The sequence below is a fragment of the Apis laboriosa genome, unplaced genomic scaffold, assembly GCF_014066325.1.
Source record: "Apis laboriosa isolate Shangri-la unplaced genomic scaffold, ASM1406632v1 scaffold173_cov153, whole genome shotgun sequence".
Lineage (NCBI taxonomy): Eukaryota > Metazoa > Arthropoda > Insecta > Hymenoptera > Apidae > Apis > Apis laboriosa.
This window is the reverse complement of record NW_025222150.1, coordinates 456,144-483,872: the sequence shown is the minus strand read 5'-3', so window position 1 is coordinate 483,872 and position 27,729 is coordinate 456,144. Positions and strand designations below refer to the sequence as shown.

The following is a 27,729-nucleotide window of genomic DNA, read 5'->3' as shown; positions in this document are numbered from 1 at the left end:
TCCTCTCCATTGAAATAGCATTCGTTAACCTCTTGACTTTCAAATCTTTTTCTTTCGTTGAAAACGTCGATGAAAATTTTTTTTACAACAATTAATAACGAAAATAAATGTTATGTAATTATTCCATAAGTATTTTTATTGATATTGAACAGATTGTAGATTTTTGTACATATTTTTCTTCTTAATATTAATTTTATTTGCATTTGTAATAATTATAAATAAGATTAATTAATGTTAATAATAAAACTTCTTTTGTAGAAAATTTTTTCAAATAAACAATAAAAATTTGTCAAACAAACATGAGAAATTTTTTTATATAATATCATAGCACAAATTTTATATAAGTAAGTTTACATAATAAAATTACTAGTATCTTGTAAATACTATATTTTGAACAACACGATATATTTTCTACGTATATATATATATATTAATTGAATATCCAAATTTATTTTTAGCTTCACTAAAAATCTGCAATCTAAAAATATCGTAATTTTCGAATCCATAGAAATTACAATGACGAAAATAATTAATTAATTATAATACCACGTGTCTTTATTATATTCTTAACGAAGCATTGTAATTAAGGGGTTAAAATATGTCCAAGGATAATCGTGCATATATATATATATATCCATCGTTCAATGTGAAAAATGACTCAAGTTTCCAACCATCCGACGGTTCAATGATTCGAGCAATGAATTTCGTTACACGAGCTTTCTCAGATATAAAATGATCGAAGGTTGTTCGATCGGAAACTTTGTAATAGGTTAACGAACGAAATCATGAATGTCTGGTAATCATATTCCCGCACATGGCTGTTAGTTCGATGTACTTAAATGTTTCGAGGACATGTTGCTCAATGCAAATGAAAATGATTCATCGAGACCCATCTCGAAAGCTGTACTTCACACCATGGCGCACGTATTTATGATTCACATTGAAATTCGTACTACGAATTCGTTCGTGCAATTTTGTTTCAACAAGATTTTTCGTTGATTTACGTGTCAACGTTACAATCAATCTAATTTTAAAAAGAAAAACGATAATTGTTTAAGTTAGGACTCGATTTATATGTACAGAATATTCTAATTTCTCAATTTGATATCAATTCGATATAGATTTCCCTCAGTTTCGATCAGTTTTTCTTTAGGCGTTGGGAGAAATCTGATGGAGATCTCGTTTATGAGGTCAAGGTGTTTTAATTTAGGAGAAGGACTTTGATTAACCCCGAGATGCTCAATTTCCTTTGTATTTTTTTTGCATCCTTTGCATTGATTCCAATTTTGGCGTTTGTAATTAGTGCACGCATTATGTAAAATGATTATTATTTTTAGATCAAACGAGACAACACGAGAAAAATTCAGGATAATTAATAATTAAGATAATAAAATTTTCTCTTTAATCTTGAGACTTAAAGATTGATTAATTCTTATAGCATAAATCTTGAAGCTCTTCGATTGGTTATATTCACGAAAAACTTCTAAAAAGTCCATACATATAATAAAAAATGTTTTATATTATAACAGATTGTATATCACAAATATGGATTTTTTAATTTGAGCAATAACTCTTTTGAAAAACTATTTATTGAATCCTAAATTTAAAGATACTAGATCTATCTTTGTATCATAAGAAAGAATTTTACTTGAGTATAATTCATTGGATATATATTAGATTCTTAGTAATTTTCTTTTAATTTTTTTAGTAATTTTTTTTTTTTAAATTTCCCAAAGTGAAAATCTCGTTCTCAAGAAGAAACTATCGTTTATAATATGAATGTAATTTTAAGGCTGTCGAAACTAATCATTGTTGATTTTTCATCTGGATTTTCCTCGGATCTTTATTTGAAAAGAAAACGATGATCTTGATAAATGGTTTCGGTTTAATAACGCGGTTTAATAATATTTCTCAATAGATGAATTCATTTTTCTTCATCTCGACATTCTCATTGTTACTTAGCTTTAGGGAATTCTTACATTAACATATCTTAATTTTATCGAGTACTACTGTTATTATACGAGTTATTCAATAGTACTCACTTTAGAGCTTGCCATTAATTCTGGAAACTTGAGAAGTTTCTTCTCAAAGAATATTATGTTTATATCACGTATTTGAATCCATTATTCTCTCGTATCTATTTTTTCTTTCCCCTCTTCAATCAAATTTTTAGAAATCTTCTTCAGATAAAACATCCGTACGTGGTTCTGAATAAAGCGGGTACTATTGTAATTGTAATCGTATATGTAAAAAGATACAAAAATTCATAGAATGTAATTATAATCATTACCTTTGGTCTATCAGTGGCATATGAGCTGTTGCTTGTAACAAAAATCTCATTATCACAGTGAGTGGAGAATCTCAGGTGTCAGGGCAGGGACGAAACAGTCCTTCCACCGTGTCACACATCCAATTTACTTTTTTATGCTCTTGTACATGTAATACACATATACATATATATGAATATAATTCATTAAATAAGCGTACGTAACACTAAAATGAAAGAAGATTTTTGTTGTATTGCTCCTATTTCTAGTCTTGATGGGATATTAAGGATTGAAGCGAACCTTGTGAACCTCGAATAGATGTAATGCGTATTTAAATAGGAAATTATGTATAATACCTCGGAGAGGATTACACCGTCCAAGATCTTTCGAATTGTGAAAAAGAATTAATTACCAACAGACGGTAAAAAGAAATTTTTGAATTAATTAGAAATAATAATATTTCTAATTATATTACGAATTATTTTGAGAGAGATAGTTTGTAATATAATGCAATCATTTTATTTTGAAGAATAATGATTATCACTTGAAACAGGACCTCGATTAACCGATTTAATCGAGCATTTCGGATAATCGAGATCTAGGGAAAAGTTATTAGATCATTCTGAAAGTTTTCATAGTTATAAACTATTTTCATTAGAAATTAATATTTGAAATAGTTTATTTGAAACAGTTTTTTATAATAATTGGTTGACGATCAATTAAAGAAATATAGGAAAGATGAATGAATGAATAAAAGAAATGATTATAAAATATATTTAATAATATAACGATAATATAATAATATGTGCAAATATAATAAAAATTATGGAAACTTTCAGGATGATTCAATATTAAAAATAAATTTCATGTATAAAATAAGACAAATAAGTGCATTTTTATTCATAATCATGTTTAGATGTATCTGTTCATATTTTTTTTAACTTGTGATAGTTTTTGTTTTATATGAGATTCTCGATAATCGATCGATCTGATCGTAAATAATTGATTGATCGAGGTTCTACTTTATTAATAATTAGTTATTATTATTATTAATGAAATTGAAATTTTACGACTTAAAAAAATTTTACGAGAATTTCCAAAAGATTACTTTTAAAATTTACTCGATAGCAGTAATCAAGAGAGAAATATTATTTATTCTATATAACTTGATCACGTACCAAATTTATATCTCTTCGAGGTATTTATTCGTGATAACGAGATAATTAGGTACGAGTGAAGGTATATATATTTGTCGAATGTCATAGACAATCGAATTTTAAAGATCGATGCGAGCGATGATAACTAGTGCCCTCTTTAGCATCCAAATTTTTTTGGCGCCCATTTTAAATATACCTGAAATAGAATCTTTGAATGAACGTTAATATATCTCAACATTGATTTACACGAATCCTCGTATCTTAGTATCTTATATTAAAAATCTTTTTCTTTTTTCTCATTTTCGAAAATTTTCGAATTCTCACAAGCCATTCAAATCCAGATTCTGAACTGTGAGATGTTAAAGTGGACACTACTGTATATCGTGCGTGTTTTGCTGGTCAAAGTAACGAGTCTTTATTAGAAAATAATCATATATATGTGTAAGAATGAAGAATGCGTGTGCAGAATGGAAGATTCATGACGGATAGCTTCTGCCACTGTTCGTAATCATCTGTTATATCTAGTTATTTCTCGCCATCGATAACGTGCATCGGATTCACTTCTCGATCGTTAACAAACACGATGACGTAACCAGAAGATAAAGTCTCTTTAGTAATTTCTGTGTTATCCAACACGATGAGAAGTTTTATAGAACGGCAGTTAGATTATGTAGATGGCTGTTGAAAAGATATCCTTTCAAGAATAGTTAGCCACTCGATTAATCTTCATCTATCTTTGCTTTTACCGATTCAACCTACGGTTCCTTCGAAACTGAAAGCAATTTTGTTATACAGTTTGATCTTGTAGATCTTGTTAATACAGGAGAAATATGTGCATGAATATTCAACCCTTTTAATGGTAAATAATTTTAACATCGATCTCTCTTGAACTTTATTTTATATCTGATTTTAAATTATATATATATATATTTTATAAATATTAAATTATTTATTGAATTTGTAAAATTTATATAGGTTATTTTAAATTGGTCACACCGTTAAATGGGTTATATTAATGTATATTCGATGACTGGACATAAAAAAGAACCGTAAATGTCATAATAAATTGTATCGTGTAGATTTCCATCTTCCATGATATAACACACAATTTTTTCTTCATCCGTAATAAGATCTTAATCTGATAATGTACAAAGCAAATTTTGATATATTTTGTTAATAAATTTTTAAGAATTTTAATACATCCAATTTTCTTTATGTCCAGTCTTCCATCGTTATTCGTAATATAATACATACGTAAATACGGGAATAATAAAATTTTTGCTAAAAAGAAAAAAAAAAACAATTTTAAACAATCAATTTTACAAATTTTCTTCTATCAAAAATAACAGAGATAGAAAAATATTTTCGAAAGGATATCTCTTTTGCACCAAAATATCTCGGCCGTTTAAAATCTCGCGTTATCAAAAGTTCGAGGGATCGTCGTTCTTCGAGAATTTCAGGGTCGTGTCCTCGAATCCTGCGAACGTTCGATTATACAGCCCTCGTTAATTAACTGTTTCCCGTGAAAATTAATTGGAAACGTTCGACGAAAATTAATTAGCTCGGATCGGGTATCTGGAACATCATCTGATTGTATCGTTGTACACGTATCGAGCGTTTTACTCGCTTGCACACTGCTGGACCCTTTCTGACTTGTCTGTATATATTACATATATATATATATATATATATATATATGTCCTGTGATCGAGATATATATTCATGCACATGGGGACATATACATATGCGTAGTTGGAAAGAATAATCCAGAAAGAATTGGAGAACTCGAAGCGTTCAACAGGGAGTTGTGTACAAGTAGGCTTATGCTGCGATGCGAATGAAATATCGGGTCGTTGGCATATCAAGGATTTTTCTTTCGCTACTTCACTGTTCGATAGAGGATGCGTGTTTATCGTAAACGACACGAGAATCCACTCTCTTCGTCTCGTTCGTGGTTTCTGCTATCTTTCGAGATTGGTTAAAACGGGAGGAACATATGGAAAATAAGAAAGAAGCGGAAATGCAAGAGAGCAAGAGAGGGAAAAGCGAGCCATGTAGCCTTAAGCCATGTGTCCTCGCTGAAGCAACAACGAGAAACTTTTTGGTGCACTGGTAACACGTTTTTCGAGACACGTTTTATTGCGCTGACACTGAAGCAATATAATTGGAGGAAGTTTTATTTTAGTTTTGAAGGTTGCACTAATGATCAGAAGTTTTAGAATCATTTTTTACTCTTATGTCGAGTCTTATTCTAATTTCGTTCGAAAAAAAAAATTGTTAAATCTATTAAATCTCCATACCATTGATTCCAAACTTTTGATCAGCAATATATATATATATATATATATATTCGCTTCTACCAAGAAATGTAAAGTAACGATTTCAGCTCCTCTCTCGTTGCTGACGCGGATTTCCTTTGATATTTTATTGCAAGACGAAGCAAGTTGCAATAAAATCGTACGATAAAATATATTCAGCAAAATATTTCCCCCTTCTCCCCTCGTCATCGTTGTTGGTTCATCGAGGACACTGCCTGGAAATCAACAATGTAGTAGTAAACGATCGCGAAATCCGCGACACCAGATAGCCACGCTTGTATTGATTTTTCCGTTAGTCATGGACGTATAAGAGAGAGTGTCGTTCACCCGCCTCGTCCAGGAAATTCAGAGGAATAACGTTATCGACACGTTATCGATAATTTCGAAATTCGAATTTATACGATCGTAACAATTTTCCCAGAGAAAGGTGATTCCCCGCTATACTATATAGTTTCCTAGTGTATTTCATCATACGCCGATCCGAGGCGTGCGTATACACATAATAGAGGAAATCGGTAATTCCCTTTTGCGTCGATTGTCGAAAATGTAGGACGAAGAAACGACGAACACAAACGAGTGGAAAACGAGAGGCGTGTCCGATCGATCGACGATTTCACCGAGCTCCCCGCGTCCCGAACTTGGACGATCGGCGATTTCGACGCTGTCGCTGAGGGAGAGGGAAATTGCGAGCGTCCTTTCCTTTTGTCACGAACTCGAAACGCCAGCCGAGATTGAACACGACAGTTTCGAGATTTGCCCCCCCTCCTCCGCATTAGGGCTGCTATTAGGGTATTACGTAGGATTAGCCGGCGATACTCGAGTTCCTGTCGATGTCCGACCAATGGAAATTCGCCTCGATTAATCACCGTGTATAATAACGGTGTCGAATTTCGAGTCGGGATTTCGAACGCCGAACGTTTTTCAAATTTCCCGCCGAGAAGCTTTCCGCGCCTCGTGGTACGCGAAAGACGTGTCGTTTTTTTTTATCGTTGATTGGATGTTGAATCGACGACTCGTTTACCACGGATGCACCAATCAAATCCCCCTTACGTACCTTTTCTTATAATAATAAGTAGGCTGAAAAAGATAATAATGATTCGCGGCCGATTCGAAATTAACGATTCGCGTCGCGATTCCTCCTCCTACGTATCGATGATTTTCGTGGCAAGTTTTTATCCGTTTACAAACGGATGAAATACGATAGAATATACATGCATACGTATATTGTGCGTCGAGAATAGCCACGATTATTATTATTATTATTATTATTATTATTATTATTATTATAAAGATAGAAAAAAGAAAGGATGAATAAATTAATTATTTGTTCGTTGATGAATTGTTGCGCCAAAGTATAAGTACGTACGAGTGAAGTAATTTATCTGTATCGTGTGTAATAAGGGATATACGATAGAGAGATCCTCTTGTGAATATAAAAATATGTTTGAACTGAAAGAGGATAAGAAAGAGAAGCGAGGAGGAAACGAGGGGGAAAGGGAGGGTGGGTCAAGGGGAAGAAAATCGATATCGTCACTATTTTGCATCAGGAGTATTGTAAAAAAAAAAAAAAAGAAACGAGGAATACCTTTTCCTCGACTTGTGATCATTTATGTTTGTAAATTGTAGCCAACTTACGATTCCTATAAATACGATGATGTATGATGTTAGATACTTCGAGAAACGGACTTGTATTATTTTATCTTAGCACTCATTGATGAAATATAACTAATCTCATTTTTTGTAAATATTAATTTAAAAAAAAATAAATCTTATTGTGTAAAGATTGTATAATTTAAATATCGTTTATGTTTTATTAATTTTTCTCAAGACAAATCGTTACTGCACGTATTCCTTCGATCCTCTATTTCTCTCTCTCTCTCTCTCTGTCTGTCTGTCTGTCTGTCTATCTCTCTCTCTCTCTCTCTCTATTACGCTTTCTCATTTTGTTTTTATTTATTCATTTTTTTTCTCTTTCCTCTTTGATTCGTCGATGGCGCATGAAATTTTTTTCTATTCCATTTCGTGTATGCATGGAAAAGGAAAAAGAAGAAAGAAAAGAGAAAAAAAAAATTATTATCATGCACATAGCGTGCTATTTCTTCTGTAAATAGTGGCGGATGCGTGAGAAAAATGGATATTTGTTTGTAAAATAAAACTAATTTACACGAAAAAAACATTCACATTTTCGTTTTCATCCAAATGTAACTTTATACTCTTTCTCTTCACTCTTTTTTTTTCTTTCTTTTTTTTTTTTTCCTTAATATTTCGTGAACTTTTTATTTTCACAGAAAGAAAAGAATAGAGAAATGCGTACAATATTTGAATTTGATTTGATTACGATTATATACGATTATATATTTAATATCTTATATATTTAATATTTTATGATTAAAAAGAACTATTTGCAAATTATAATTATTCATTTTTTTTATTATTATTTAAATACAAATATTTTTCTTATCAATTTTGAATCATTTTAATATTAATATTTTAAAGGAAATATTTTTATATAAATTTGGTATACACGTTTTTTTAATTTATGTAATCAAAATATAAAATTTGAAAACGAAATTAAAGAACTTGAAAAACAAGAAAATTATCGTGTCGATATTCATAAACAATTCGTTTAAGTCGTTATATTTCATCGCGCATGTTTCCTTCTGTTCAATTCTGTTAAGAATTGCACTTTACTCATAAAAGACGAACAAATGCATTGTTGTGTTACATAATATACGTAATGTCGTTATTTTCAGTAATTATAGTTACTAAGTTATCGTTAACTTTGAATTGACCGTACATATTTCTAATTTTTTTTCTTTTTTAGATTTTAAAAATTGATCGTCTAAATTTTTTTTTTAAATTTTTGAATTTTCATTGTTAACAAAAAAAAAAGAACATATTGTTATGGAAATATCCATTGATTCGAAGTGAAGTTACAAACATCCATTCGATTATGATTTTTCAAATATTTCTAATTTATTATTAATAACAATTTAATTCGTTTTTTTTAAATTTTTGTTCAAACTACCACATAATTGTAAGAAATGTTTAAATTTTCGTAAATTGAATATACGTATTTCTAATTTTTTCTTCTTGATCTATTCGAAAAAGATTGATTTACTTTCGATAACTTATAAATTTCTTTTTTCAATTTTTATCAGAGATTCAAAGATGATGTTTTAAAAAGTCGTTGATAAAAGAGAAAAGAATGTTGTCCTAAAAATAGCTTGAAACGAAGTAATACAATTACTTACGAATATCCATTCGTGTGATTTATGAATGATCAATAATAATCGTGCTAATATCGTTATAACATTGCGGTTGTCATTGATACCGGATGCTAAATCTTGACTTTTCGTGGTCTATATTGGGATTATGATTGAACATCAGGATACCTGGAATAAACCAGTGATTCTCAAAGCGAGGATCAGATTGGGATTACAATCTAATTTACCTTGATTCAAAATTGACCATCGTAAATTAATTCTGAGATGAGATCTTTCGTCGTGTCCAAAGAAGAGCGTTGGAAGTTTTTTAACGTTTCACCGCCATTGCAGTTCTTTTTTAACGTATGTGAAAATTCTGGCATTCGTCCTGATATTATGCGATGAAAAACTATCCGCAATGCTGAAGAAACATTTTTTCCCCTTAAAAAAGAGAAAGAGAAAAGTCAATATCAATTATATATAAATATTTAAATTATGGAAATTTTAATAACATTATAATTTAGACTATTTGTTTATATTTTAATAATTTTTTTCTTAACATATTGTCTCATCGCTTTTTAAATAATTTTGTTCTTTTAAAATTAAAATATATAATATCAAAGTATTCAATTTTCTTCTCATACTTTTTAAGACAAATGAAAAACATTCTTCACTTCTTATAAATATCTTCAATCGCGAGAGATATTTTCAGATCGATTTTCCCATCGAAAAAATTCCTCAAGAGCAAATGGCAAAATAAATTTCCTTTCTCGGAGAATTACCTGTAAAAATGAAACGTAGGATGAAATATCACGCACGTTTATTAAAGCTCTGTTATTGGCACTTGTTCGAACGATCGCAAATTGCTTGGTACATTCTTATATAGTGGACAAATTTACACCGTTTAATGTTGCAACCGTGGTCGATCCGAGAATGTGTATATATGTATACACACACATATATATATATATATATATATATACACATGTACAAACATTGTGCCACAGCTTCAAATTGATGGCGCCAGTGTATTAGAGCGGGTATAATGATGACTGCGCGCGGTGCTGGACGATAAATTTTAGAAAATCCTCGAAATAGAATGGCGGCCGAGAGGAGTGGCTCTGTGTGAAAAAGCCAACGGCACGACCTTGGCTCATCTATAGATTGTTGCTGCGTCTAAATTCGTACTCCACTCCCGGTGTGCACGAACAATTATAATGTTACCGCAACGATACATCGTCCAACGATGCTCTAAAAGCACAAAGAAGCATTTACAGAATTGGGCAAGTGGCTCTTCGTGTCTTCGTGTCACGAAAGAAATGATTATAAACTCGTTACCTCGTGTGTTTTTGGTTATGCATATAATAAAGTGGAATCGAATTCTAAACTATAAGCAATTATTCACGATGATTTCTGTTTAGAGACTGGTGGTTATTTTTATCTTTAAATTATTTAGGATAAAAATAGAGATTAATCCTTAAGAAAATTGGTTTTTCGATCGATAGTTCCTCTATGTTATTCGAGAAGAAATTTATCGAATTGGTATCCAATTCCCGAAAAGAGAACAGTAGTAAGAAATGGTTCTGTTCAGGCAAACGTTTGTATGCAAGTAAGTACGATTATTTATAGAGCAATTTCGAGATAAACGTCGTTTCTAAAAATATTTCAAATATATCGATATTTTAAGAGTATTGAATAATGTTGAATACTTTGTCGATTGATGCGTTAATTATCTTTTCTAAATAATGAAGTTAAGCAATAATGAACTTAAATCGAAAGATTGATCTTTAATTATAATATATCCTGTTTAAAATTTTCAAAATATTCGAGGGATCTCATGTTTTTCTCATTTTCTTCACTATCTTTGAGTAGGAATAAATAAAGGTGCGTGGAATTCCATCAACTCACGTTGATAAAAATAAAAATTTTAGACAACGCGTTAAGAAAGGCAGTAAATGATCAAAGCGTCTGTATTTTCTGTCTGTTACCGCTGTCGTTTCATTACGCTGACTCTGTTATAAAACGTTCGCGGATCGCACAGTGTATCATTGCACTGGAAAGCGGAGGGTATCGGGTTTCTACACGAGAAGTGTAATGTTGTACGACGTTGCGAGCCAGGTAGATGGCTCGAGGAGTGGAAACTTGGGACGCTTGACTAATAATTTATCGCGACACGTATATTTTATTCTCCACGAGGAACACGTGATTTATTACGTCCGCCGATTTAATTTGATAACGAGCGGTTCTCGATTTCCGCGATGATCGTAAAATGAAAAAACGGAAGTCAAGCTCGAAGAGGTTGAAGAGATTGGAAGGTTACGCCTGTTATCTGTTTGATGGGCGTCAGATGGCTCTCCCCACTTCCCCACCGTGTTATCGCGCGAATTTGCATTATCTTCTCTAGGTTTTTTGCATAATATTTGTATACGATGATTCACGTACATCTTGAATCGAATTAAATCGTATCGAAGGAGAAGAAAATTTAATACGCGCGCGTGTGGACGAGAAAATATTTATCGACGGAGCTGATGGAATTATTTCTTCTTCTTCTTTTTTTTTTTTTCCTTAAGAAATGAAGATACTTTCATCGATAGCCCTTCCTCTCGATAATAAAGAGAGAAAATAAACGTTTTATAAACGTGTTCAATAAACTTTTGAGTCACGTTTTCTATGTATGACATTTATTAGACATTAAAAGATAATCGTCCTCCTCGATCGAACAATGAAAAGATGTTAAGAATTTTTACTTTAAGTCTTTTATTAACGTTCGTCTGTTCGATTCTCTGCCCAAGAAATGATTTCTTTCGATATTTTTCGTATAATTTTTTAATTCTTCGAATTTTATTCGGATTTTTATTCGAAGATGACAAATTAAATTTCCTTGCAATTTCAACGGTTTGTCACGTGTTTACCGCCGTAACGCAAAAAGGGAAATTATACTCAACTAGGTTGAGTCCTGAAAATACAACGCCCCAAGGCCACGCAATGTTCTGCCCCGACTTGTACCAATTCTTCCACTTGGTTACAAAGGAAATGAATTTCGCAACGAGTGTATAATCGCAACGAAACGGCGGATTCCTTTTCATTCAAGTGTGCAACTTGTCATCACGGCGACGATTTATGAGACGAGGCATAATTTGAAAAGGACGCAGAGAAAAATTTTATGCCGTTTCCTATCTGTAATTAATTCGATTTTATTAATTCCAATTAGCTAAAATTACGAATCGAAATTCATAGATCAATTTATCTATTTTTCCCTTTCTTCAATTCAATCAATGTTACACACACATTTTTTTCAAAATCAAAATTATGAACAATTCCAAGAATTTGCTTAATATCTTTCCTCTATCATTGTTTCTCTTTTCTTCTTCATCTACATTTGAACTTTGACCTCAGATCTTTGAACCCACGACTCATGATAATATCAAAATAATTAATTACGAATATAAATAGAAAATCCGACTGTACTGTCTATATCTGTCAGCATTTAAAGAAAAAATAATCTTAATTTGATTTATTAATCACTTTAATCAATATACGAATCGTATAAAAATAAAAACGAAACATTTTCTCGCAATATTTAACAGGTAATTAAGAGATGTAATTAGAGACAATGTCCGTCAATAATCCGTGAAAAAAATTCGTGAACTGCGTTGGCCACCTTGCGCTCTAACTCATCGAAGATTACAGCTGAATCTGTCCAAGTGTATTTTAACATTTCGATCGGCTCGAAAGTTTTATTTATAGTCCCTGTCTCGTTAACGACACCATCTTTCGTGGCGTGTTTTCACGTACGATCGACGTGGAAATTTTCGTACTTGAAACGAAGGATTGATGATGCGTTTCCAACCCCTTCCGATTCACCAAGTGTTTCCCACCGTCACGGTGTGAAGTATCCGCATTATGTACTTCTCATTATTTTTAAACGTGTCTCACACCTCTCGTGTGCGAGAAAATTTCTATTTCTATATAACAAATGAAGTGGTTCCTTACTGCTGGTAGATTTATTATCTGTACATACATACGCGTTATTAAGTTAGAATATAATAAGGTGTGTACACGTATTATATATATATATATACATATTTTACATTTTGCACAAGAGCAAACCGATGTCCTCGACGAGTGTATAGTAATTAGACGGTGCAAACTCGTCGATACGACGATTATGATGATACACGTTATTATATATAAAGAGTAAGTTTTCTTCGACCATATTCAGGAATAAATTTTTCTTCTTCGATAACGTGTAAGAATGATGAATGGTTGATTAATGGGAGATAATATTTTTTATCGGGTGTCGTTGGGTGACAGGTTGGTCGCAATATTTCACCGTTGATTGCTATAAAGTGTGGTTGGTGAACAGATATTACTGATGATATATTCGTTACTCCGTTTAGAAATTAATATAGCAGAATCACGTTCATAGATATTGTTGGCAAAAATAATTTTATTCACAACAGAGTGATGGTTTAGGTTATTTGAAACGTTTCGTAGACGTTTGTGACGATCAATTTAATTTTTTTGTAAATTATCTATGTTTGTTTGGAGGGAATTGCAAAATATGATTGCAAAAAGTATTATTTTTATAAGATAAAGGAAATCATTGAATTATTGTCTTTGGACAAAGAAAAGATGTCTTTGGACAAGATAAGTCTTAAGAAAAAAAAAATACATTTATTTAAAAAAGCTTGTAACGAGAAATTTAATATTTCAGAGATCCTCAGAGAAACTTTTCACTTGAATATATATATATATATATATCGCTAAAAATAGCAAATATATAATATAATTTCGAAATTTTTATTAAATTTTCCTATGAAACGTTTCAAACAATCTAATATTAGTTTATCACAAAAAAAATTTAAATTTAAAAGTAGCCAAAGTAGGAAGAACAAACGTTTCCATTTTTTTGGAATACTTGACAAATTTGCCATCGTAAACATGAAATCCTATATTACTTTTATGAACACAATTTGCTGGACACCTGCAAATTCTACCTTGGTTGACTCCATTTTGGGCGAAAACCGCTTCGTGATGAAAAATATTGCATAAACTTGGTTCAAAGTTCTGCTATTTTAGTTTCGCCTTTATATGTACATATATATATATACATATTTCCCAGAAGGTTTTGACACACGTTGACTCTGGCACGGCTTACAAAATTTCATGGTCGAATGTTTAAGGGGTTGATTTATGCCTATAGTAACTTACTCGCTGCTTGTCGAAATTGTCAGGAATAAAACTGCTATAAATTGTTTAATAATGTTGGGATGTAATATATTATTCGTTGATTTTGTTAATGCCACTTTAAATGATGGACAGCTGTTCGTGGAGATAGAATTGTTGAAGAGAGAGAAAGAGAGAGAGAAGTGGGAGTGCATTTAAAACATTTCGTTTTATAAAATATTTCGAGAAAAAAAAAAAATGAGCGATTTTATTTCCTGATTTTATTGAGGCAAGAATGGAAGAACAATGCGAAATGTTTAATTAATGTTATACGTGAATATTTGATACTCGATTCATAAATTTTGATTAAAAAAATATTAATACGATTCATTTTGAAAATTTATGCATCATTAAAATGATACTTTGTATGTTCAAAATTGTATGCTATTGCATTGTATCGAGTATACGATTTATTTAAACTTGGTTCTCTTCGATTGACTGCTTGCAAGGCAAGATAAATTCTTCGTAATCTATGAAAATATTACATAACTCGTAATAATAGGATGCAATTTATTTTAATATGAATCATGCAAACAAAGATAAAAAATAAATGGATGGAAAAAGAAGAGATTCGATTTTTTTTTTTCAGATTTCGAGGCAAATTCTTTTTTGAACGTTTACAACGAATACATCGAATGGCAAACAGTTAATAATTGATGCATTGAATATTTTCTCGCTTCAGTTTTGAACCATTCAATCAATTTTGTAACACTTCAATATGGGGATAAAACGGAATGTTGTAGAACAATTTTATCGAAAAAACCAAATTTTGATATATTTGATTTTTCCAGAAAAAATCTAGTTTAAAAAATTTAACAATATATTGTTAATAATATGATATCTTAAGCTTTACTAAAAGGAAATGAAAAGAAAATATTATTTAAAATTATTTTTAATTTTTTTGATAAAGTTTTAATTTCTTATTTTAATTTATCCATTTTTTATTACATAATATCAACAAGAAATATCCATTTTATTAATATGCAAAGAGTTCTTCGTTCATTCGTTATTCAAGAAGCTTTACCTCTGACGTAATGCAGCTTTACATTAATCAAAAGTAGTGGAAATATTCTTGGTTTTTCTTGGTTTTCTTATCATTAAAACACCTCTATTATTATTATTATTTTTTAATATACCAAATCTTTGAAATTATCTTACACGAAGAAAATTCTACAAACTTTATTGATTATTTCAAAATATAAGAAGAAAATCAAAGAAAATTAAAGTTTTTTTTTCAATAAAAAATAAATTAAATCTGATTTCAAACAACAAACCAATTCTACAAACCGATTAAACTTAAAGAATTTCTAGGCCTTCAAATGTTTCAATATTATATTAAAAAATGAAAAAAAAGAAAATGTTACGCAATACTACATTTTAATTAAGGACGACAAACATAGCACAAATTGTTAAATAAAATATATGGACATTTCCTTTTATCTTATCCCTCACGTATGTAAATTCTTTCCACGTATGTGCCACTTATCACGATACCGTTATTAATTTATCGCTACGAGAATTTCGAAAATCGTTTCTGGACATATACAACCGGTCAAACTCGTTAACCAAAAGCGTTTTTTGGTGTATTAGAACTCGGCAAATCGTTTTTCCATTCACATCAGAGTTGTACAAAGAAAGAGAGAGAGAGAGAGAGAGAAATACACGCGTGCAGGCAGGGCACGTAACGACAAAAGGAAGACGATTTAAATGCTTTAGGCATACGTCTGGGCAGAATGAGTGTGCGTGACCTGCCAATTGTTGCCTCCAATCGTTCGTAGAGGGCTCTTGAAGCGTGTTTTTTGTTAATGGCGCTCGTCGAATCTCGTTACACATTAAATGTCTCGTGCTGAGTTTTCTTTCTTTCGATGTCGATAACAGTTCGAAATAATTAGCCCAATTTTATTATACTGTCCTGTGTAACATTCGCAATTTTATCGAGATTAACTTTAAATCGATTCCTCCACTTTGAGTTTCAGCTTGACTCGGCTTAATCGTATCCTTGTTCAACGCGAGATTTTATAACGCTTTATTTATTCACGGATCAAATTGAAATTCTTGCAGCGGAGGTAGATGGAAATTTGATTTTTAGAAAGTTGAAGAATGAAAAACGTCGCGGGATTTCGAAACCTCGGAATGTTACTTCGGAGAGAATCAAAATTTTGATACACTTGTATTTTGGAAATCTTGAAATTTACATTCATCACTTATAATTAAATTTCTGACTTGTAAAAAATTTTAATTTTTCATATTTCCTTTTACATTTCCTTTTACAAGCTATTGTAAAATCGATGCGATGAACCAGTGAAAACGAATTTAAATTTTAAATACGAATTATTAATTTTATTAATTGAATAAACATTCCGATATTTACCCAAAAATATTCTACGTCTTTTGATTTTGAATCACAAAAAAATAGAAAAGAGTTTCCCTAAGTTAAATTATAATAAGAAAGTTTGGATACCTCGAAGATTTATTCCATCTCAGAAATAAATCGACTCGAGCTGCAACTCTTACAAAATTGACGATCATTCGATCATTTCACCTCTGAACAAAGCTTTTTTAATCTGAATTTTCTAAAAGGGATGATCACGAAATTAAATACCACTTTATTAGTTACCTTATATTATACATCCATACAGAATTTTTTCTCTAAGATAGAATACAAATAGATTTTACTTGATTAGGATGGTAAACCAGTATTTTGATGCACAAAAACTTTTGTTATCGCGATCAATACCGCGATACCAAAGGTATTATAATAATAGAACAATTTGTGGGATCTCTTTGGGATGGAGCCAAAGTCAGTCATAGGTATATATGCATATTTTTGCCTGGAGTAAGGGGAAAACGTGTCGTCGCTGTCTTTAAATTAAAAAAAAAAAAAAAAAAAGAAGGAGAGCTCTGTACACAAGTAAAGTGTATACAGTTGGTTTAGATAGTCACTCGTCGTTTTTAAGTAGATCGTCCACCGAGCGCAGTTAGTTAAAATGTCTCACACACGAAGCATCTCACGCGATCTTTCAGATTATTAAAAAAAAAAAAAAAAAAAAAAGGGAAAAAAAGAAGAAAAAAAAAAAAAAGAAAAAAAAAAGAAAGAATGCCGTACCCGTTTTAGTGTACTCCTGAATCGTTCGACCGTTATCGTGAAGCTATCGTTTAAGTGTCAACGTGTAAAGGTACCTTTTTATGGGCTTTTACCACTGCTGCTGTTGCTGTATTTGGCCGTGAGACAAAATAAGGAACCGAAAAGAAACCACGAAATGCGGCTTTCGATACGCTCGATGCGACGACCATTTGCTCGTCCAGGCATCGCGTCGTTTTTTAGAAAATATTATTACGAAAGAAAGAATTGTGCGTGTGCGAAACACACGCGCTTGATCGAGTATGCATCACCTTCTTCTTGATTCTTGAGCGAAAAGGAAAAATAATTTCCTCGACGTGCGAACAAACAAACTTGTTGCAACAATTTGTAACTTTAAGGCGCGAATCCAATTGATCGACGAGTTTTCTCTTCTAAGAATTATTTCAATCGTTAATGGACACTGCATTGAGAATTGGAAATTACCTCTTGGACGACCGACTCACTGTCCACGAGTAGCAAAAAGAAATATATTGCAATTTTATTCCAATTTTATTCGTGAGATAATGGATTCGCATCCTTGGAAGGGACAAGAAAAAAAAAAAAAAAAAAAAGAAAAAAAGAAACGCGACACCGTTGCATTCACCGATCGCTGAAACCAGCCTTTTAGTGAAAATACAATAAATAATTATATAATACCAGTTTTCAAAGCAATAATTAAATGGCAAAGGGGCGTATGTTGACTCGTATCGTTTTTTTTTTTTTTTTTTTCTCCAAAGACTCACATTTCGCCGTTTCTTTTCGATTCGCAGCTATTACACATGTTTCGCCCGTAAGGATGTACCTACAAATTAAATGAATATAAATATTTATATATATATATATGGATAAATATAAATATAAATAAATAAGTAAATCTATATATATATATATAAAAATACAATGAGAGAGAAATAATAAAGAATCTAAATGCGGATCGAAGTCGCCGAATTATTTCGAGGTACGCTGCAATTCGGCCTCTTTGACGTTTAATGATCCGAGACAATACGGGTCAATTGTATATGTATAAATATAGGATAATATTATCGAATCATGAACCGGAAATAAGAGAGAAAAAAAAAAAAACGTGGCTAAGTCTGTCTGTGAATAATAATAATAATAATATCAAGTATGTAAACAAAGATGTGTTTTAGGCTATTTGTATTTAAACTAATTTGAGCTGATTGTTTACGTATCCTCCCCCCCCCCCGGTACTTACGAGTGATTATACGATAAATACAAATAAATTAATTAAAATAGTTAATCGATCCGTGTTTTTTTCTATTTCTGCACAATGCATTCGCGCAGGAAATGCATCGTTTAATGTTTCTCGATCTCGAGGTAAGTGTTATAAAATTATACGTAATATGTAAGATAAACTTGAAATTTTTTTCTCGCACGTTATTGCATGGAATTATAATATGCATGGAAGGCACACCTTATTATTAGCAATGTTAAATTAAGTATTATTTAATTGTAGGTTATATCTATTCGTATTATTAATTATCTTGTCATAATGTTGTTCTACATTTGCTTAGAGGCTTTGCTTAGACGTATCATTTATCTTCACCTTGATTCTCATTCCGCAAGAAAGATTGGTTCTTTAATAAATATCACCCTTTTTATATTACGAGCAGTTTAATTAGATAACCAAGATAAGAATTGCTTTCAGCTAGCTCGCGTCTTAAATTGGATTAATTAGATTCTCCTCGTTGTCAAAAAGGAACTATTTAGATAATACGTGAATGGGTAATAATTTCGATTATTGTGATTTATTCATAGATTCACGATATAGGAAATAAGATATTAAAACGAGGTATTAATTTTTAATTAATATGGATACAAACGTAAATTATTTTGAAAAAGTGTCTTGTATAATAGGAGGGAGGAAAAAAGTGAAATGGAAAAAGTTGGATGAAATTATTTTGAATTTTTTTTTTTTCTTTAATCAACCTTGATATTTATTTTTACAATTTAATTATATCACTTGCTTTAGCATCTATATTATAAATATATATATCTGTATTTGATGGATCTTCAATTTGATTTTTTATATACGAAATATCTATAATGAAAAAAGTTTTATCTCACATTTTTAATTGGTTTTTTCATTCTATCCTTAATTATGCAATACTCTTTGTTGAAATACATAGAATTCAATATTATTATTTACATATAAATTAACCTAACAACTCTTTAATTTAATTCCAATTATTTTTCCAATGATTTTGTAAAAGCAGATAAATAAACTAAATAGAAAAATATATTACATCTAAGCAATTAATATAAAATATGTATAATTATTGAAATATCATAAATAGATTTATTTTCTAACATTAATCTCAATGATAATCTAAGATAATCTCTAAGAATCTTTCAAATTCATTTATAATTTAAAAAAAAAAAAAAGAAAAAGAAAAACAAGACACATTTCTATATTCATGAAATTTACATAACTTCTACTTGAACTTTCTTTCATCAAAGAAAACCCTTACATTTACGCTTAAATTGGCAAGGATAAAGAGAAACGTCGAACATTTCCAGGTTCGTTTGAAGTGGCTAAACAATTCGAAGACAAGCTTTCCAATTACTAGGAGGGGTCCGCGATTCTTCGAGGAGAGAAGGTGTATTCCGACGGTGTATTTCATCGGCCTCCCGTTCAATAACGGTATTAAACGGTGTCCCACGTTTGAATGGCGCGCAATTATTGTTTTAAACGTATGCTTCCCCGAGTTTCTGCGTCGGTCGTCGAATCGAAGTCGGCTTGAAATTGAGCACCAACTCGATTTAGCTCGCACACAAAGGAGTGCATGCAGAAACGTAACGTTTACTTTCGTAAGCGTGTGCACATCGGTCGATGCGGTTTTACCGTAGTGGACTTATGGATGTGTATTAATGGGGAGAAGAAAAGGAGGGAGGGAGGGGGAAACAGAATGGAGCATGAGCGTAATAATTGTGTTATATCTACTTCGTAAACAATTAGAAGCTGTGTATCCGGCCAACACTCGTTCGAATCGATTCTGTAGGATGATAATTTTAGAGATAACATCTTGTTATTTATTATTTATCGACAATTGAAATCTTCAATCGACTCGATCCCAAGTTTTCGATCAGATACAGGTGCCTATGGCTTATCTTAATGAATACATCAGGATGTAATGTACAGGGTGTATATTCAAAGGGGTTAATATATTGATTGGAGGATCGATTTTACTGTTATTATTGTTTACTTAATAATAATGTTGCATTATTGAATTTTTGTTTAATATTTAGTTATTAAATTTAATTGTAATTTTTTTTATATTTCATTCTTATCCTGGTTATCTTAGTCGGAAGTTTGGACAAGATAACGAATTTAATGATTTTTCAATAAAATATAATTTCAAAAATTATAAAATTAAATAATTAAAAAATAAAATATTATATGAGGTTGAAATTTTGACTTAAATTATATTTTTTGTTTTTTTTGTTTTTTTTTTAATATCGTTATCTTTCGAGCTCTTCTACGTAATGAGTTTCTTAATCAGTAGATTATTAGAATAATTTTTTTTCCCATGCATAATTAAAAGTCAACACAGAGATTGTGAAGAATTAATTTCCTATGAATATATAATTCATGGAAGATTTTGTGTTTGTTGAATATACTTATTCAATTATTTAATTTAAACACTTGATTTTAATGTTCATGCATCAATTATTCGTATAAAAATATAACGTAAAAAATATTTGCGATGAGAATAATGGAGAAAAATCGTTGAATAATTAATATTCGCGTATAAAAATTTTCACGTATGTGGAAATGAATTAGCATCGAGCATTTAAATAATCATTATTCAAGTCTGATATTCAATTTTTTTTCTTTGAATTTTTCTTATCGGAAAATCACACTTGTATAATTACGTTTGAATTATAGCATAAATTTCATAAATCGCTTGAGTCCTTGGTCAATCTATTTCCCTGTTTAATTCACATACGATGTAAATCTTTACATATATATATATATATTTCACAATTATTCCTCTTTATCCATTAATTATTATCTCTTAAGAATTACGCTTACATGATCTGCAAACACACACACAAAAAAAAAGAGAAAAAAAAAGTATTCCGCGCTTCAAGTGTCAATTATAGAAAGTCTCTTTAAACTTTCTCAAAAACTTTCTCGAAATATCGAGAATTTCACAAATTTAAAAAATCAAAAGAAATTCCGTAATTTTTTATTCTACAAAAAATATCAATTCAAAACGGTCGATTTCGCATCGTGAAATCGGAAGACGTTAATGCATCCAACGATCGTCTTAAACGTTCTCGAGAGAGAGCGCGAGCAACTCCTACTCCTAAACTAATTCTTCAATTAAGCCAGTTCCTTCGTTCGAGACCGCGAAGACCATCAATTGCCGCATCGACCGTCTCGTACGTCGATGTCGAGGATACCGTTTTCCACGCCTCCTCTTCCACGTCCATTTCCCATGGAGCCTTCGTACGTTGCAATTAGATATAAATCGCATCAAATGAAGGAGATCCGATCGATGATTCGGTCGACGAGGCGAATCGTTTTACGCTACTCCAATTCATGATGTTTCTCTTCAACGCCTACGCCGATGTCGATGACCAGTAAAAAGAGTAGGTGGGTCGAAATTTTCCTTTGTGTCCATTTGTTGCATTTCGTTTTTTCTTTTTTTATCGAGAACGGAGGAAATGTTTCGGATGAAACATAAACGATAATCGAATATTGGAATAGGTGGATTTACGGGTTTTAGTAAGTCCTCGATTTCGAGTTAATGTATTTTTGTCGCGTTTCTGGTGCAGATGATTTTTTATCAAGTTTTAATTATGTATCAATTATTTACACAAATGTGGTTGGTGGTCGAGGGACAATGATGTCTGGAAGAGTAATGACACAACTGTAGAAACGTAATTTTTTCAGGTAAAGTAAATAAAGAGAAAGAAATTTAATTAAATAAATGTAATAAACGAAACATTGAAAACATTTTGATCATATTTCAGTTATTTTTAAAAAATTAACAGAAGTTAACGTTAAATATTATTAATGATATAATATATAATATTTTTAGAATTAAAATGTTATTAAGAATTGTATTAGGAATTTTTGCATTAAGTATTTTCGAGAACAATTGCAATTTTTATATTCAATTAATAATTTTGCAATTTGAAAAAAGTTTTATTTATCTTAAATTTAAAATGAGATTGGGTATATTTCAATTTAAAAAAATATATTTTAAAATTATTTGGCAATTATAATTGTAAATGTATGAATTTATTTAATATAAAATATAATTTTGTTAGATCAAGAGATCACTCTGAAAATTTTATGATGAAATTTGAAACGAAGCATGTAAATGTATAAATTTTTGGCAATAAATTGTTCATTTTATAATAAAATATTCAAGAAAATAAATCGGTTCCTTGCCAAAAATTTGCGGATTTACATTTCAATCGTAAATAAAACTGAGAATTATTCAATCATTATTCAAAAATATATATTTAATAAATATTTTATTATTTAAATATTGCAACTGTTATATTATTTGTCTGTTATCCGATCTTTTAATTTCTTTCTCAAGTATTTATTACAAAATAAAAAAATACATTATGAACAGACGCTTCAAATTTTTATAACTTTATTTCTCTATTTCAGTGAATTTCTTCGAGAATAGAATTTTTCTTTTTTGCAATTTTTTTTTCTTTTTTTGCAATATTCGATTGAACGATGTTATATTGCTGTTACACGAGTAGTAATTATTTTATTGCACGCAGAAATATATTTTTATTCTTATAAAATAAAAATATAATTAAAAATTAATTGTTAATTAAAATACTTATTGAATTGAGATATCTATTAAAAATGATCCAAATTTTGTTTAACTTCAAACGAAGTGAAAATATTTGGATAATTATGAATTTATTCCATGTTAAATTAATTTATTTTTTATTTAAATTAATAAATTTAAAAAAAACGATACCTGGAAAATAAGAATGAAGTTAAAAATAACACTAATTTATTTGTAATACATTTTTATTATAGCGTGAAATTTCAAATAAATATTTAGCAACCTTGTTGTCAGTGTTTTATCTCTATCATCCGGGATGTCAGTTATGCAACTTAAAACCTTTGTGAGAAAAATGTTTTGTTACGAAACGAGATGCTTTATTACACATAAAAGCTGGCCAATAATTTTCAAACAATTTTTATTATATACACACTTGTTTTAATAAATAATTAAATATTTATATAATATCTTATAATAATTTATAAGTTTTTGTCATCTAAATTAGATATCCTTTAATAAATATATTTTAGCTTAACTGAAAATAAAATAGACAAAAAATAGACAAATTATCTATTTATTCTTTTAAATCAATAGGTAAAAAATCAATATTTTATTTTACCAAGTATTTTGATTTCATCATTATTATTTAAAATTTCTGAACAATTTTTATCTATATTTTTCTATAAACAAATATTTCCTTTTAATTAGATTTTAATTAACAATATCCTGCATTAATTATAATTATATTAACAATTTTTATTTACACATTTATGAAAAACTTAATGACACGAAACTCTGGAAAATTCACACGTTACACGATCCTGAATTTTTTCAAAATTTAAAAAATTCTAGAGCATTGAAAAAATTTGAGAAAACCACTGAATGATTAAAATGATCTTTTCTCTCACAAAAATAAAAAACATAAAATTTTTCATCACGGAATAACGAATTTAATTCTCTTTCTTTAAAAAAAAAAAAAAAAAATTCACAACTAACGATCCGTAAAGATTTCTCTTTTCCGTTGTATCATAACAACTATCTAAAAAGTGACGACGACAAACGTCACGATTCATTAATAATCCGCGAATCTCTGGTCGCAAATCAGTCAACTTCTGGGTAAAGGGACACGCTCGAAATTAATTTTAGAGCTATCCATTTTGCACGGCCGCGTCCGTGGCACGGGCCTTTGCTTCATTGCGTAACGATGTAACATTACGTTCCACGTAATTACATAATGGCGCGATGCATTCCAAAGGCCAAAGTTGGATCGATGTCTGTGCGCTCTCGTGCACAAGCAAGCCTGGTAAGGCTCTCGCGAGGTCCTGCACCAGTCGAGTTCGTCGTATCCATCGGTCGACTTCTCGATCGATCGAAATCAATTCGTCAATTTCTCTCTTATTTTAATTATATATAAATAACAATGACGATCATCCCGTTTTCGAGATACGAGATGGAATCGTATTTCGCGCGCGTGTGTGAAGAGAAGTGAAGAGAAAAACACGCAGAACGAAACGCAACGTGTCTTCAAGTTTTCATTCGATCGTAGTTCGTTGGTTTTTTCTTGAAATTCGCATCGAGGATGGCGACATAATGGCTCGTAATCGTTGCATCTATTTTCTTTTTCCTTTTTCCTTTTTTTTCTCGAGCGTTGTTACGTAATGCCTCGAAACGATGTGATAGTGTGTTACGTGGTTTCAGTAAATTTAAAAGCCGGGATCGATGAATGAAGTTTATATAGCGTGCTCGCGTTTCTATTGCGGTTGGATGGACGAGAAGGGGATAAATGAGAGAGTTTGTTTCCACTATGAAAGAGAGACGCTTTGTACTCGACTTCGTATAGTATAAACGTATATAAACATCGAGGCATACAATTCTCAATCTGTATTAGTAAATACAGTTTTTATTCGTATGCCTTTATTATTATTATTAATTCAATATTAAATTATTTGTCAAGGATATTTATTTTATTCATGCGAGTATTGATGTGCGAGAAAAATTAGATATTCAATGTATCCCCTGTATCGATTTTATGCGAAGTGTTTTTTTATTAATTTGAAAACACGGGGGAAAAGAAAATGAAGGAGAGATTGTTAAGGTATTGTTGAAAGAAACGTAGTAGATATTTTTGCATTTCGCTGAATTTTTTATCGAGTTATAAATATTCAGATTACATTGGATTAATTTGTGAGAAAATTTTTTTTATTTTTATTTTCAAAAATTTTATTTATTTTTTCATTATTATTACTCGTTCGTTGTAATGTTTATAATCTTTTCAAAACGCATTTCGAGTGTGTTTAAAAATGTATAAAAAAATAAATACGAATAAAATTTTTCGTTAATTAGAAAAAAAGAAAGAGATAAAAAAACTATTAGCCTTATTAACCTTGAATTATCTATAATTTGGCAAACAAAATTGCCTGTGATTACGAGGACGGCGTTCAACGGACTTAGATAGCATTTACAGTCAAAGTAACGAGTCGAAATGGCAGTGAGGGCAATGGCAATGTCGCTTTAAACGGGTATTAACCTTGTCAAAGGTATCGTGTAATGAGCTAATGCCAATTTTTGCTTCGAATACTCGATTAGTATGCGTAAATTGTTCAGGGACGAGGTAAGATCATTGACACATTTGTAGCTGTCATTTACCCGGATGACTTGTTTCTTTTCGTTACGTGTATTTCGTGAAATCTTTTTCTACTTTATTAATAAATGTTAAACGATATCAATTAAGATTTATTCGTGTAAATAGATTATTATATCGATAACGTGGATTCAACAATTTTTTTCCTCCAATAAATTAATTTATATATCTTACGTATTTTCTTTTATAATAAATATGTTAAAATTATCGTATATAAAAATATCCAAGCAAGTTGTTTAAATAAATACGTACGTATTAAATATAAAAAAATTGCAAACTTTTTTCAATCAATGTTTGTTTCATCTTAATCAAAGGAACGATTTTACGAGCAATTTTTTCTTTTTTTTTTAATTCCCCTGAAATCGATTATAAATATATCTTTCTTCTGCAAGCACCTCACAATTTCACTTTTATCACGTGGTTGAAGAAAATACAAGGTACATGCTCGAACCTATTAAATTCATAACCTTCTTTTCATTTTTGTTACGAAAAAAAGAAAAAGAAGAAAGTTTCATTTCTATCGAAGGGAGGGGAAACACAGTTTTCAATAGTTGCATGTGGTAAAAGAATTTTTCTACATTGTGAGGAGAGAAGGAGGAATATGATGTAAATTCGTTTGATAGAGGATATTGGTTAAGAATAAATGGAACGTGTCGTCGCTTCCGAGCCCTATGAACGTTATTGAACCGGTTCGACGCGCTCATCCTTGATCCGCATCATCGTTCTTGCGTAACGTCCAAATCCAAGCTAATCTTGAGGTTCATACAGGTGTAAGATGTCGATCGAAGGTCAAAATGGGGTTTCAGAAATTTAATTTGACCTGATATCGATCACCTCGCTCCTTTTTACCGATTAAATACGCATAATACGCGTGTGTAAAATATAAGTAACAACCACTTGCTGCTTTTCAATTCTTTTTTTTTTTTTCTTGTAAATATGTGTATATTCAATAATTTCTCGTTGTATTGTATTTTATTATTGTTATATCATTATACCATTATAGTTTATTTATACAAGATATTATTATTAATTATAATATTTATTCTCGTGTACTTTAAATATTCGTTATTTTATTTAATAAATGATCAGTTAGAATAAAGTTTGAATGATGTTTCTTAATAATTTTAAAAGAATTTTTTTCTTAGCAATCGTGATAATATGATCACATTCACAATTCGTTAATGAAAGATTGAAAGTCATTTAACAATGAAAGATTGTTAAAAATTTGGATTATATTTTGTTGTTGTATAATAATGTGATTTACCAATTGTCAGGCTGATCACGGATTATTCAGATTAATTATTAGCTTTTTCATCACACTGTTGAATAACCAGTATTATTTCATTAATTCTTCTTTTAATTCCCGTCAATTTATGCTTTCGTCATGGATTGTACACGGATTGAAACGATTACTGTTTTACAATTTAGTTGTATATACGGTTTTCTCTTTCAACGAGAAGTAAGTGAAATGTCAACGCGATAATCCTGATTTATAAAACGAATCTTGTATTGAGCGTGGTGAAATTCTTTTAATATAAGCTGGATTCAAAACTAAAAAAAAAAAAAGAAAAATCAACCAATTTGATAAATTTCATAGATGCACGTTTCTATGTATCTTCTATGTATCTTTCTATTTTTTAGCAACAAATTAAAGTTGTATAGGTTATATAAAATTCATGGTTTAGAAAAAAGAAAGAGAAATTATCGACAAAATTTTTTTTGTTGAAATATCAACGAAAATAATAAAATATTTATGTGTTACACTTTTTTATCGTATTTGGAAATTTAAAGCTTAAGCCATGAGATAAAAATCCCAAAATCCCCCTTTCTTATTGTCCTTTTTTTGAAAAAATTATAAAACATCGTTCGTAAAAAGATTCCTCTAAAATAAATTCTTGATTTTTCATTTTTTCAATTTCTTTTGTCAATATCAAAATTGGATAAGCTTTTATTGTTAAGGTTCCTTCCTAAGCTGCATAAATATGCATTTTTTTACTGTAA

At 30.3% G+C, this 27,729-nt stretch overlaps 1 long non-coding RNA gene across 5 annotated transcripts; it reads right to left on the bottom strand.

Annotated features, from left to right (window-relative positions):
- Positions 1 to 390: 390 nt before the first annotated feature.
- LOC122711605 lies at positions 391 to 15,028 on the bottom strand. Of its 5 annotated transcripts, XR_006346127.1 has the most exons (5): positions 9,731 to 15,027; positions 9,197 to 9,389; positions 8,997 to 9,137; positions 2,291 to 2,429; positions 391 to 2,207 (listed from the first exon to the last, which is right to left on the bottom strand). It is a non-coding gene; the product is annotated as an uncharacterized LOC122711605 (long non-coding RNA). The 5 variants fall into 5 exon arrangements; XR_006346128.1 differs by having other exon boundaries at positions 391 to 2,429; positions 9,593 to 15,028; XR_006346125.1 differs by having other exon boundaries at positions 391 to 2,429; positions 9,731 to 15,026.
- Positions 15,029 to 27,729: the final 12,701 nt, after the last annotated feature.